Here is a 15262-nt window from a genome sequence, read left to right on the forward strand (position 1 = left end):
TGCAAATCGGCACTTCTTCAGGTTCAGTTGGAGGCCGGCGTTGGTCAAACGCGTCAAAACTTGCCGCAGACGTTGAAGATGCGTGGAGAAGTCCGGAGCGAAAACGACGACGTCGTCCAGGTAACACAAGCACGTGTGCCATTTCAAGCTGCGCAGAACGGTGTCCATCATGCGCTCGAAGGTCGCGGGCGCATTGCACAGACCAAACGGCATGACGTTGAACTCGTACAAGCCGTCGGGCGTGACAAAGGCTGTCTTCGGTCGAGCGTCATCAGCCATCAGCGGCTACGTATGCTGCCGTCATCCCTAGGCCCCGACTGCAACCCACCTTGCAGTCATTTCAGCAGCCGCCCCGTCAATCGCATCCTGCGACGTGGGCGGGACCTGCCCCGGCGAACCGATGGCGCACACCCGACAATCGGCCCATCTGCTTTGCCTGCGGTTATGCCGGTCACGTGGCCCGCTACTGCCATTGCGTGCAGCCACCTCGAGTCGCGTCAACCACCACCAGCCAGTCCAGCCGTGCATTCTACGACCCGCCTATGTCGCCGACGTCACGCCCAGCTCCATCCACTCGCCGCTCTCCGTCTCCACGCCGTCGCTCACTGTCACCAATTGCTTCGCCACACCTACCCTGCTTGGCCATTCAGTAGCACGCCCGTTCTGACTTGTCTCGCATGACTATCGCGCGCGATCAAATGATTTCGCTTCGTTTTGTGCGTTTGCGACTGCGCAACCGGAGATATAACAGCTCTTAGGCGGAAAGCGCGACATCCTGGTATGCTCAACACTTAGCGCTGACATTGTCCTCGCGTTTTATGAATATAGCGCCTGTAGAGAGGGTCTTGTAGGCAAGAAAGAACCCACTCTATCGTCTTTGAACGCGGGGTGGTTATGAGGCCCTCTACTGACGTCTGCGATTTTCTACCGAGTTATCTTTGCTGCACTCAGTTCGCCCCTGGAAAGGCGCGCGCTCTACAGCTATTGCGTGGGCGCGCGCTCCAAGGCTGCTGGGTTAAGACATCTAGGCGCCCTAGTAAGTTTGGCGAAAGAATCCCTCGTGACTTACAGATGAAATTTGGGCGCCACCAAACAACTAGGTGGGAAGTTAAAATCGGCGCGCCCTCCTTTTCATCGCAACTCCCTCCATCTCCCTCTCCGGAGGGCGGCAGCCCCCTCTCCGGTGTAAAGTGCTTGAAAAATAACCAAAGTAGGTGCGATTTGTGTCGGTGTCCAGGCACCTCCTCTCTCGTGTGCTTTGTAGATTGCAAATGATGTTAGTTGAGCTACGAGACTAGCGAAACATTGCTATTGGCCGGAAAGACGGGCTTGTGTTCCTCTTCCGCTAGAGCGCCCAAGGGCCTTGCGGTTATGAGCGGCGCAGTAGGAAAGGTCCGCCAACGAATGTGATAAAATAAGGACTAATACGACAACCTAACGTAACATGCAGAAGCAAGTGGTGTCCGACAGTGTTTTTCTTGGTGTCCAAATGTTTAAAAATATACGGTACGCAATAACTGAGTGGCTGAAGTGCTCGCTCTTGCAAACTCGGCGGCGCTAAGAAATCGCTAGTTTTTAGGCGTGACGCACTTTCACTCTTTAGAAGGCCGTGTAAGAGCCATCTTGTTTGTCCGCTTCTTGGTCGTTTGCTTGACCGGTGCACGGGGTGTGCTCGATCGCGCTTGAGGCTGTCTGTACGGTGGTTCTGCATGCTTCGCTACGTCGACCTGCTGTGCCAGTGGTAACAAAAACATGTACAACTGCAGAAAGAACCTGTTTTCACTACTGCGAGAAAACGTTCACTGCGAGAAACCGTTTTCACTACTGCGCCGGAGAGGAGACACCAATACAGGCGCTGGTGAAGCTGCCAGGAGACGATACAGATGCGAAGGGACGCATTTGGCTCTACTTAATATTGTGTCAGGTACTTCACTCCGGCGGGTGGCGCGCCTTTTGGCGTCGCGCCCGCCGGCTGTGAAGCCCGTTACAATGTTTCGTGGTCTGTCGTTGGTGAGATGTGCGTCAGCCGTCGTCGGCAGTTTCATGGTGTTCGCTCGCTGCCTTATCGGCAGCCACTACCGAGATTACATCGACAAGCCGGTCCCAAGGAAATCGATGTGGAACGCAGGCCTTCTACCAAACAACGCGCCTTGCCGGACGGGAAAACAGCGCCCCATCCGACCAGATGGCGCTAACCCTGGAATGCTCAGTCCTCACTTCACCATGGGAGGCCGCATCGCCTGGAAAATCAACCTGTTCATCACATATAAAAGAGCCGCGATCAACCACGGCGCCTTTTGGGCTCGACACAGCCACAGCGAAGACCAGCAAACCGCTTTCCTTTGCCATGCAGGTTAGTAAACCATATACAATGTTCTCGAAGCAATCGAGCCACTACTTTTTGATACAGCTGCCGAGCCCACAGTGCTGCTTTTTAATTGTTTTTGAGTGCATTAACGTTACCCGTTCTTTGCTCATGCAATCGGGCGACGTTGAGTCAAATCCTTGTCCTAACTCGGCCGCTATACTCGACGAATTGCATAAAATATGAGCTGGTCAGTCGAAACTAACTTCAGAAGTAAGTGACCTAAAAATTCTATTTCTAACGACAGATCAAACTATCGCCCACTTGAGCCAGCGGATGAATAATGTTGAAAAACTTTGTCAGAGCCTTGTGTTGCTTCGCACAGAAGTCGACAACATAAAGTCCAATACTACCCAGAAAGCTCGCCAAGTTTTCAAGTTCGAGGCATGTCTTTACGATGCCGAAAATCTATCACGGCAAAACAACTTGGTATTTTATGGCCTGCCCGAGCGTAGCAATTCAGAACGTCACACCCAAACAGAAGAGCTGGTTATACAGCACTGTGGTGACCATCTAGGCCTTACATTAGATCCAAAAGAAATTGAAAGGGTAACATCGCCTTGGCCGCCAGTCTACCAAGCGTGGTCGCCCTATTATCGTTAAGTTTAGCTTCTACAAGACGAAAGAAGCTGTTCTTTCTAATGCACGCGAATTAAAAGGAACTATAATCATCATCGCACAAGACTTCTCCCGCTCTGTTAAAAATGCTCGTACGCATTTGGCAGCTTTTGCCAAAACTAAATCTGCTCGCTTTTCCCTGCCTTGCAAGACCCTCTCTGTTGGCTGAAACAAATACGTTTACGACGAAGTCTCGCAAACTGTCAAAAAATTGCAGTAGCAATCAACACACAGTGAAGAAAAAAAAATCCTAATAGCAAAGTTGCTCGGGCTAACCTTGCACTTTCTGTAATCTTTACGAGTATTCGCAGCTCCTTGCCGAAGCGCCAACTCTTGTCAAACGTTGTATTATCATCTGCCAGAAATGTACTTATACCACATAGAAATATATAGTGTTGCTGAAGTTCTAGCCGATATGCGAAACTTTAATCTTTATCGCAAAGATCGCCAAAATTGATGGGGGAGGGAGGGGTGGAGTACTGTGGCGGGGAATCAACAACTATCATCTTCCGCATGCCACATTGATTGAGAAATAGAAATGTTATGGGCGATCTGCCGCGCGGTAAAGCGAACCCTACTTTTAGGAGTTTGCTATAGGCCGCCCCAAAGTGACCCCGATTTTCCCTGCAAACTAAACAGCATTCTAAACACCCTTACAGCAGTGCATCCAAACGCAGACATCGTTTTTTCGGGGATTTCAATTTTCCTCACATTGAGTGGCAAAAGTACACAACTTTAGCAAGTAGCCCAGAAGCAACTAAATTTCTTGGTGCATGTCTCAACTTTAACCTCTCGTAATTGATAAGTGAACCAATGCGTGTCGCACAGAGCTCGTTAAACATCCTAGATTTGATATTAACAAACAACCCCGACTGTATGACATCTGTAACACATCTAAGGGAAATAAACGACGACAAGGTTATTCATGCAACCTTTAACTTTGCCTCGCTGGTACATGAAGCTTACAAGAAAACAATTCGACTTGATGATAAGGCCAATTATGAAGCTATTAACAATGAGCTAACCCCTTCTTTTTTTCTGTACTTGAGACCAGCTTCTGTAATCATTCAGTGCAAGAAAACTGGCTGCTTTTCAAAAACAAACTGCTAGAACTAATTGATAAACATATACATTTATGTGGTTTCCGCGCTAACAAAAACAAATCATGGTTCAATAAATTAATAAAGCGGCTGATAAACAAGAAAAAAAAGATACTTTCGAGCTGCCAAACAGAGAAACAGCGCATTTATGTGGGATAAGTACTACTACGCGGAAACATAATACCACAAAGCAATACAGAACGCTAAGTACGAGTATCCTAACAGGAAATCCAACAGAATTTTGGCGCGTGATTAACCCCGAGCACGAACACACGATAAGACTGCTAATGAAAACAATGATGTTGTAAGTAATGCAGAATGTGCAAATGTATATAACACCGCCTTCACAAGTGTGTTCACTAATGATCGTGCTATGCCTCCGCCCGTATTAAAATCTACGCGTATTACCAATGAACTTCCAATGCCTGACATTGCATTTTTCATTGATGACATATTTCGCGCAGAACATCTGAAGATCACATCATCAGCTGGTTTTGACGAAATTAATTCAGAGTTTGCAGTCCAGCGGAGAGGCAAGGCCTTCACGTCCCGACATGGGAGACCTGAGCCCGCGCCGTTAATCTGCCGGACAAACAATAAAGTTCTTTCATCCATTCTTACTAAATACTAAGAACATTTCTGCTGCTTACTTGTGCCTTTTGTATGCCCAGTCCCTTTCAACAGGTCACTTACCCGATGACTGGAAAGTGGTAAACGTCGTTCCTATTCATAAATCTGGCAGTAAGCAGTCACCATTGAATTATCGTCCAATATCATTAATAAGTATAGCGTGTGAAATCATCGAGCATGTAATTTATTCACAAATCATGGTCTTCTTAGGCTTTAAAATTAAAATTCCTAGTGTTATTAATTGGATTGAAGCCTTTCCGAGGAACCGCTCACAATCTGTTTTTGTCAATGAGCATGTTTCAGACCCCCTTCCAGTAAAGTCCCGTGTTCCCAAGGGTTCGGTATTGGGCACTCTATTGTTCCTAATATACATTAACGACTTACGTTTACACGTTTCATGTCACATTCGTATGTTCGCCGATTATTGCGTCATTTATCATACTATTACTAATCCATCCGAACAGCAAGAACTTAAAGATGATCTTAACTCTATTCAAGCATGGTGGGACCAGTGGCTCATGACACTTAACGCAGCTAAATGCAAATCATTATCTTTCTCGCGTCGTCAAAACCCCTTAACCTTCCCTTACACAGTCTGACAGAGTCGACTGTTAGACTGTTATAAGTACTTTGGTGTAACATTATCACATGATCTAACGTGGGGTGCGCATGTCACTAACATAATAACGGGCGCTAACAAATCACTCGGATTTACAAAACGGCTTTTATGTCACGGTCACCAACATTTAAGACTGCTAGCCTACAAATACATTATCCGTCCAATGCTTGAGTATGCCGCTGCCATTTGGAGCCCGCCTCAGACTTATCTAACGAATTCACTTGAGGCATTACAGAACCGCGCGCTACGATTTATTCATTCATCGTATTCGTATCATGTCAGTGCGTCATCATTGAAAGAAGAATCATCTCTAATAACTCCTGTACTTCGTCGCCGCATTACCACTTTAGCTCTGTTCCACAAGTTCTATTACAGCTCACGCGACCCCGCAGACCTTATCGCCCCTCCAGCCCGCGTATCTCGTCGCACCGGTCATGCCTTGCAAGTAACCAGACCACGCAGCCGCACCACGACATTTTCTCGCTCCTTCTCTTCAGGTGCATCATCTGGACGGAACAACCTTTCCTAGCACTGCCGCCATTATTCCTGCAAAGTGTAACACATCACCTGTCACGCAACTGACCTATGTGGTTATTTGTGCAATTTAGATATATATCCACCCCTTATGTAACATCCCCTAGAGGGGCCTTTATGGAAAGAAAATGAAATGAAATGAAATGTGCCCGTGTGCCGCGATGTTTGACGAGTTGCGCTGATCGTGCATTGCACCTTGTTTTTCGAGTACTTCTAGAACAAGCGCCGGAAGATTTTCCCGGCTCCCAAAAGAACGGCAGGTGAGCGTGCCGTTTGTGCATCTTTGAAATGGCATGCGCAAAAACAAGGACATGTGAAAAAGTACAACGTACCACAGTGTCCCTTCTCACAACTAACTTTATTAGAAATAACACTCACTATTTAAAACTTCACCAAGTAGCACGTTCTCTTACACCATCAATAGCCAAAACAAGAAGGAAAAAAACATGTGCTCCTTAAAAGATTAGAAGCAGTTACAAAAACGATTACCACATGTACACTTTTTTACTATGTAATGAAACGATTGAGGAAATAAATCGTCATGCAGTGCTATTGAGGGCATGCTTACACATCGATTGCCTTTTTCTGTGTTCTTTCTAATAAAGTTAGTTGTAAGAAGGCGCTAAGTGGTGTGCTGTACTTTTTCTCACGTCCTTGTTTATTGCGCTGCCCATTTCATAGATGCATAACTAATTCCCACTAGCCCAAATGTCTATTCTTCTGTGCCGTTTGTGTCACAGTTTTCATTGTGCCGATTCGTGTTCTCCTCCATACGGATTAGCTGTTTGCTGCAGTGAAGCAACAGCCTAGTGTTTTAAAAAAAAATGACTCGTTATACGAACGAGTAAATAAAAATCGCTATACGAACAAGCAGCGGACATAAAGCGCATGCGACCTAACTTTGCTTTCATTTTTACAACTCTTACAGAACCGCGTGCTTGAATGTATGCTTCGCATTTGCCTCCGGCCAATCACTCGCAGTCGCTTACAACGGCGATTCTGAGGCTCTAGGCAGATGTATAAAAAGTTTTACTGCTCTGAGACAAAGGAAACGAATGTAGTCTAGAAGTACACGTTGTTGGGCTAGTCGTTTCATGTTCAAGTAGGGAAGTAACGAAGGAAGGGGTCCAGTCTAAAGTTGGCGCTCCCCTTTAACCCCTCCCTCGTTATTTCCTCTTTATTTCATTGCAACTTGTCACTTCTCTCCTGCACGGATATGTTTTTAAAGTATTCCGGAAGTCCAGAGCTGATGGGTTTGCCAAGGTAAAAGCTGAAGAACTGCACAATCGGTGCATTCCGAGGATAGATGGCATGGATCCTTGATATTCTGAATGTTTATCACCACTAAATCTATGAAAATGAACATTTCATTAAATGACGTCAATAAAGTGCGGGGAATATTAGCTATGTTGTACGTGGAGGTCATTTTGTCATGTTCTGATTCATGCATGTGCGCGCAGTTGCGGAGAAGAGTGGATGCATGCAAACACACTAAAAAGACAACGCACGGCGCACACAGGTGGCGTGCACAAACAATACCAGTGCGTGCCGTAGCGCGCGCCCACACATACACATAAAACAAAATGCGACAGGCAAAGCAAAAAAAAAACGCGGTGCGCCTGGCAGGAGAGCGGGCATGCCGAGCAGGTACGACGACTCTGCGCGCCGCGCCTACGCACTGAACAAGCGACTCTGCAGCCGTTAGAGCTCTAGGTACTGCCGTGGTAGCTCTTGTTATTTCATGGTTGATGCATAGGGTTCCGTGCTTTGGGATAAATCTGAAAAAAAAAACAGATAAACACTCACCGGTAAAATTCTTGACAATTCGGGTTTATGCGACAAATTGTGATTTTTAACGGCGAATATGACCCTGTTTCGTTTTTTATCGAAAGGGCATGTTCTAACCTGTCATTGATACATGAGCCAGCTTGGCGGATATAAACCTAACGTAAAAGCACCCTCCATATCTCAAGAAAAAGCAAACTCAATCCGAAAACACGGAGCCTTATTTATGTACCAGATGACACTTATCATCTCGTAACTTTTATTGCGATATCAATTATATGGACAATCTGGACGGGTTTCTGCCATCGCCGCCGTCGTCATGTCCCGTATAAAGTCCAAATTCATAACATCCCCCCGCGCATCGTATGTTCTCCTGCGAGTAAAAGCGCGCGAACTGGGGCCACGAATGCGGCTGAAGCAGAGATCAAACGAGCCGGCCGATCTCGGTCGCTCGGTGGGTGTATGATGGTGATGATAACATCACCACACTCGGGAAGCCGGCGGCTGAGGCAGAGAAAAAAAATCACCGCATCTCTACTAATGTGAATCATGACGAGTGACGAATCACTTGGTATCGTGCCGGCATGTCACTGTACGTCACCCGCACGTTGCCACTGCTAATGTAATTTGAGTGGCATAAAATGCATATATATACACAAATGCATTTATTTCGGTCCTCTTTATTGCTCTTCTATTTGCCTCCTCTTGTTATAATTCGTATATCATTTTGAGTTCTGTGTACCGTTTTCCCTTCACTATTACTGCTTTGTGGTGTGTGAAATGGAGAGCCAACGGTCAAACTGTCAGGCACAACGCCTTCCACGTCCCACTGTGCACATCCTTCAGAACTGTGACAAACAGATTTGTTGATTTTGGGAACATACTGCCTTTAATTAATATTCAATTTCATTTTTACTAAGATATTTCAGGAGTGTTTTCAGTGTGGCGTATGACTCTTATCTGAGACTTCATGATCGTAATCGTAATCGAAACTTATATTTCGTATAACGTCCTCAGTTCAGCATTCCGTTCTCCGTTCATTATTGTGTTTAGAAAAAGTTAATTTCATCGTAGGACAGTACGAACATTTAGAAGCAGTGTCCGTACAACAAGAACATTAACATACACAAATGACGAAACAATATACATAAGACGTTTTAACAGGAATGTCGAAGTCCACAGGGTGTCCCTAACGCATGCTACTAAGAACTAGCCTACGCACACTTATCATAATATGTACAATGTACATGACGATGTATATACACAATACACATGACTTGATGAACATGCGAGCAAATATGAACAGCAGATGTTATGGTACATGTAATTTACATAATTTACAGTTTTAGCATGAAATGTGTATATACCACAACCTACATGGCTACGGGGACATGCACACATAGAAATAATGAATACAAACTGACTATGTGCAATAATATATACTGTGTGATAACTAGAGGCCGGATTTTTAGGCACTAAAAAGCTCGTTTTAGGCGCCAAAAATAGGCAGGCAAAACAACGTTTTAGGCTTTCAAAATAGTAAATATAGGCACAATAAATTTTCACATAAATGCAAATAACTTGAAACGAAGACGTGCGCGAGCTCTCTCTACGAAAGTAAAACAAAAATGTTATTGCTTAATGTGGTATGTGGGTTCCAGTTTCGGTTTCTTAAAAAGTATTTTTGCCCTTAGAGGGCGCCACCTTGTACATATATGCGCGGCACTGTATTAAATAAATCAGTTCCCGCTTGGCTACCGGCTGCTGCTGTTCTTCCTCCCGGCCGGCGCTTCGGGCGCCGTGCCCTTTGTTCTCCGGGCGTCGCGTTCGACGTCCGATACCACATTTGGCGACGAGTTTGACGGATCCGCGTAAATCAAGAGATAAGGTGGGCATCCAGACTTCTTATTGTGCTGTCGTCCCAGCACCCTCGCCTGATACCCCGCCACTACTGTATTTTTCACCTTCGACTTACACTTTTCTGACTTTTCGTGCCGGTGTCGGCCACGAGGCCTACTCACGCTCGACGTCTCTCCTGAACTTTCTGCTCGACGCTCTCTTCGGCAAGCATGAACGCCGCTATCCCTCCGCCTCCGTTTCTCCAGTGTCCCGGCATACCACCTATTCCATGGAGACAGTGGCGTCCTGTGTTGCAAGTATACATCGACGCCGCGGCCAGGGACGCCTCGCCGGAACACAAGAAGGCGCTGCTTCTGAACGCCTTAGGCGTCGAGGGACTGAACACCTATCTGCGTGCTGCCGAAGATGAGCAGCAGCCGGGAGCCGACCGGCCAACTCAGGAGGAGACGCCGAGCGTGTACGACGCAGCCCTTACGCTGCTCAGCCAAATTTTCGACCCCCAACCGGACGCGGCGTGCCTGCGCGCCCGCTTCAAATCCCTGTGCCAGGGACCGGACGAGTCGGCGGTCCATTTTATCCAAGAAGTGCGCCGACTAGCCAAGCTTTGTGAATTCGGCGCGGCGAGCGATCTCCTTGCTTATGACCAGATCGTCTCTGGCATCGCGTCGCCGCACCTGAAACGGACTTTCTACAAATTGGGCAAGGAATTCACCGTACAGAAGGCGCTCGACATTGCCAAGGAGGAGGAGCGCGTCGATCGCGCCTTACTACAGCTTTCCGGAGTCCAAGTCGACGCTGTGTCGTCGCGTACTGTTCAAGATGGCGGCGCAACTCGCCGATTTCTTCAAAATGGCGGGCCAAGTGGTGGCCGTCCTCCCCAAGCTTCGCCGCAAGATGGCGCCGGCGGGACTTCGTCTGCGTGCACCTCCTCGCCCACCACTGCTGCGGACACCTCCTCTCCAGCTGCGCCGCCGGGTCGCGCGGGTGCCTGCTACCGCTGCGGATCGACGCGGCATTGGGCCAACTCCGCCGCCTGCCCAGCCAGGAGCCGAACGTGTTCGCGATGCGGACGTCGTGGTCATTTCGCGCGGGTCTGCCGCTCTACTTCGGAGTCTCCGACCGGTCATCAGGGCACATCAACGGTGACCAATACAGTTACTGTCCTACAAGTGGACGAACCGGTCACCGCTAGCGGACTTCATCTTCCCGTACGGATCAATGGATCCATTTTAAATATGATCATCGACACTGGAGCGGCTGTGTCGCTACTCAACGTCCAAGATTACAAGCGGTGCTTCCCGAACATCAAGCTTCTTCCATCAAACGTTATCCTGAAGAACTATTCGGAACAAGCCATCGTAAATTATGGATACTTCAAGGCTTCTGTTTCCTACAGCGGCAACGACGCCTGCATTACCTTTTACGTTACGGACAAAGGCAATTCACTACTGGGGTTAGATGCCATCCGAGCCCTGAAGATTATCATCGAGGGTGAGACTCTCTCCTGTTCCGTCGTCGAGCCATCGGCACTTCCCGTCAATGCAGCGTTGGAGCCTCATCGTCAGTTCACTTCGGACTCCAGTCCTGCAGAGCATACATTGCTTCAGCATGGTAGTCGACAGGGCGTGCCAGCAGTGGCATCCGGTTTCCACCGGCGCCCGTGCCGGCTTCCTCGGCAAGGGACTGATACCCCGACTCAACAAGAGGCTCATGCAGTCATCGCAAGGGCGAGCTCATCGAACGGCAGTGCCCCTATTGTCCAGGTGAACATGTGTCGCGATGAATTTTTTCGCACTGCTCGTGAACGTGAATTGCCGCTGTCTAATGCCTCTCAGAATTCATTTTTCATACCTACTCAAGTGTTCTATAGTCAACGGTACATGCATGCCGATCTTGCAAATGCTCATTATTGTCATACTTGTTCTGACGGTTCTTGCAAGGGCAATGCTTACTTTCCTGCTAATGACAGTGTACTTGAGCCACAGGGCTCCTTCGCGGCACCATTTCAATGTCTGGCTGTGGTGCCCAGCCAAAATGCTTCTCTTTCGTCTCGTATGCCTTCAGTTGAGCCACAGAGCTCCTTAACGGCACCGGTTCAAAGTCCGGCTGTGGTGCCCAGCCATCATACTTCTACTGAGTGCGTAGTAGAGCCACCGGGCTCCTTACAGACACCTTCTCAACGTTCGGCTGTGGTGTCCAGCCCCCATGATGTTTCTCCGTGCCCCGAGCACGCTTCAGAGTCCTCAGACTCTTCTCAGGCTCCGTATCAATACTGGACTGACGAGCCCAGTCCCCATGCCAGTAATTTTTCTAACACTAACGGACATGCTTCCGAACCTTTGGGTTCCCATGTTTCGCGTGAAGTTTCTCCGTCCCCAGCCACTACTGAGGGACGCTTAAGTGAGTCATCTGACTCTAGCTACTCCTCTACGCTCTCAGCTGTGCCTGAGCAGCGCGTAACTGAGCCACTAGGCTCATCAGAAGATACACAACTTGTTGCTCCGCAAGGGAGCACTTCAGAACGAAATGCGCCTCGACGGTCGAAACGGTTGCGTAAGAAACCGTCCAGGTTTAAGGACTTTGTGTCCTAAATTCTTCTTTTTTCACTTACTTGTTGAAGTCAGTGTGCCATACTTCTGCATTCTTGTGTATATGCTGTGCATCTATTTATTGTATAACGGTTATCAGTTCTACCGCTTGGTACACTGGTATGCTGTGAATTCTGTGTTGTATTTTATTTGTATCAGTGTCTTCAGCTAGAGTACGCTGTGTACTTTGCTTTTGTTCCCTTCTCGTGCCGGTTCGTTTTCACCAATTGGACGTTACACCAAAAGAGGGGGGGGATGTTAAGGTGTCTACTGTTTAGGTTGTATACAGTGTAAGTGTCATTAATCACTGTATAAGGATTTAAAGCCCACATGTCCTTCTCATTCTAGGGGGGGATGATGTGGTATGTGAGTTCCAGTTTCGGTTTCATAAAAAGTATTTTTGCCCTTAGAGGGCGCCACCTTGTACATATATGCGCGGCACTGTATTAAATAAATCAGTTCCCGCTTGGCTACCGGCTGCTGCTGTTCTTCCTCCCGGCCGGCGCTTCGGGCGCCGTGCCCTTTGTTCTCCGGGCGTCGCGTTCGACGTCCGATACCACACTTAATACGGCACAAAGGTGTCAAACAGATGAACATATCCGTGCAATGTGCTTTTGTCCCGCACGGTTCGCAGAACACGGTCTCTCCCGTGTTCTGCACGGTGAGTACAGGTTCCACTGTCGAATCAACACTCATTGGTGTCTTCTCGGCATGACTGAGAAGGGCAGAGCACGAGCAGATAGCCAGGTCGCTAAAACACCAGGCGGGAGGGATTCCTCCTATTGTCCAGGTCGAATCGCGTAGAGCCAATTTCTACCCTGCCAGTGAATCAATGGCGTAGCCAGGGGGGAGGGGGGTTCAATCCCACCCCGCGAAACTTTTCATAATTTGCACGCGTATATATGCACGCATGCATACAAGCGCACTCGCGAACATACATAGAGTATGGTTGAACCCCCCCCCCTTTCTTCCGAAAAACATTTCTGGCTACGCTGATGCAGTGAACACCTTACAAGTTAACTTAAAAAAACAAAAGCCGCGTGAACATCATATTTTCCTTTCTTTTTATTGCTATTCACTCTCCTTTCTGCTGACGGCTCTGCACGGTCTCGCATTCGCGAACCGAGCACGCCATGTCTCTGTGGCGCCGAATGTGCGTGTCCCACTTCACGGCTGCTGGCAGTTGTTTCCTGGAGTTGGTTGAACTACAGCACTAGGTTGAAACCCATAGTGCCGAACAGTCAGTGTTGCGCGGTAGCATGAAAAACGGTCTCAAACTGCTCCCGGGAGCGCAACTTTAGGCTAAATAGTGGTAATACAACTGCCAATTTTGAAAATAGGCATTTATAGGCATTTGTGAGCATTTAGGCACAAACACCAAAAATAGGCATTTATAGGCACTATAAAAACCCTATAAAAGCCCTTCTTAACCTCTAAGTCATGCTCATATATCAAAGTGGCACAATAGGAGCTCAAGGAACAAAATAGGCATTTGCCTAAAATCCAGTCTCTAGTGATAACCTGGCTACAAGAACCAGGTCAGATGAATAACTAGCCGCTGACGTCCATTAACTACCGGCAGTAAGCGGCACGACCACTACCGTAGAAATTCCTCTTCCCCAAGGAAGAACAATTCCTCCGACAAAAAGGACAGCAGTTCCGAGTACAACCGTTACAAAATCGGAAGCAGAGCACGACGACGGTGACCCGCTGCAACAGCCTCGCACCTGTTGCGCCACAAACAAAAAGCCCCAGCAGCAATTAGAAGGCGTGCAAAACGGCTACGCGAGCAACGACCAGATGTGACACAACGATTAACTCCTAGGCCACGGAAACCAGTGTTCACGGCTCTCCAAAATACCCGTGCAATTACACATTGCTGCAGCACATGCTGGTTAGACTCTTGTAGCGCACAGTTCGGACAAGTGGAAGATGGGACCATGCCCCACCTCTCCAGTCTGTCTCGTGTTGGGAGTACTCTCCATCCCAGCCGCCACATGAAGTCGCGGAGATGGCCAGGCAGAAAGGATGCCGTTATCGCGCTCCACGGGACACGGCTGGAACGCGCTAGACGAGCTGGAGGAACCAGAGGGAGCAGCAGCGCCGCCGTTGTATCTACAGCACGGTTTTCTAGAATATTTACGTCAGTGCAAACCTGCTGAGCGTGGCGATAAAACGCTACTGCCGTGGAGTAAAATGCAGGCATGTTAAGTGCTTGCGGCGTAGAGTTAAGCCGTGCTCCCGGTAAAAAAAAAGCTTGGGCCATCTCCCCGAAGGGAACCTTGATGGGACCCGGTGCGTTGACCCGGTTGAAATGGGCGTCGACGCGGGTGCTGGAAGAACGGTTTGAAGCTAAACTCGGTGTAGCGTTTACTCGAGTAAACATTTGTTTGAAACGCAAAGACACGGGAGGCGGGTTGAGTTTCGTGTAAGTTTCATTAAAGCGTTTGGCAAGACTTCGTAGTCATTGTTTCTTCAGAGTCGAGACACGGGCGCTGGACCGGAGCAGGCGCGCGTTTCGCCTTGACTACCACGGGTGAAGCGAGAGAGCAGTGACACGTTCAGAGGTGTTGTGAGCGGGCGGAGCCAGAGCCGTATGGAGCAGCCGGCAGCTGCGGGCGCTATGGCGAGCATGCGGCGGGTGAGGAAGATAGTGACGTCGGCGTGCACCGGCGAGGAAAGCGTGCGAGGGAAGCGTGACGTCAACGCAAAGCTGTGGCGTGACCTATTTGGCAACGCTCCAACACCTACGGCGAGTGGAACGCGTTGCGGCGCATTCGTACGGACGCACGTAACGTACGGCGTTACACACGTGAGTCAAAGAGCTGCTTCGCATCTAATAGCGTATGTTGGTGCCTAAGAAATAGCAGGCAAGATCACGCGCGGACACTGATCACCGTGTAACAAGCGAAGCAAGAATCGCACAGCAAGCAGCCGGCAGCGAACAGACACGGATGGGAACGTGAATCGACCTCTGTTGCGTGGTTGCCCAAGCGCCGCTCGGCAAACCAGCTCAGTTCTACCTGACCGGAAAAAAGAGCCAAGAAGGGATTGAAACGACCTGGTTATTCGCAATGGGGGCTGTACGACATGAGAAATGTACCATGTGCGGCCGCAAAATACAGTTTGTGCTAAGTACCTTCTTTCCAACAGTGGTAAATTG

The sequence above is a fragment of the Rhipicephalus sanguineus genome, chromosome 6 (genome assembly GCF_013339695.2).
Source record: "Rhipicephalus sanguineus isolate Rsan-2018 chromosome 6, BIME_Rsan_1.4, whole genome shotgun sequence".
NCBI classification, from domain to species: domain Eukaryota; kingdom Metazoa; phylum Arthropoda; class Arachnida; order Ixodida; family Ixodidae; genus Rhipicephalus; species Rhipicephalus sanguineus.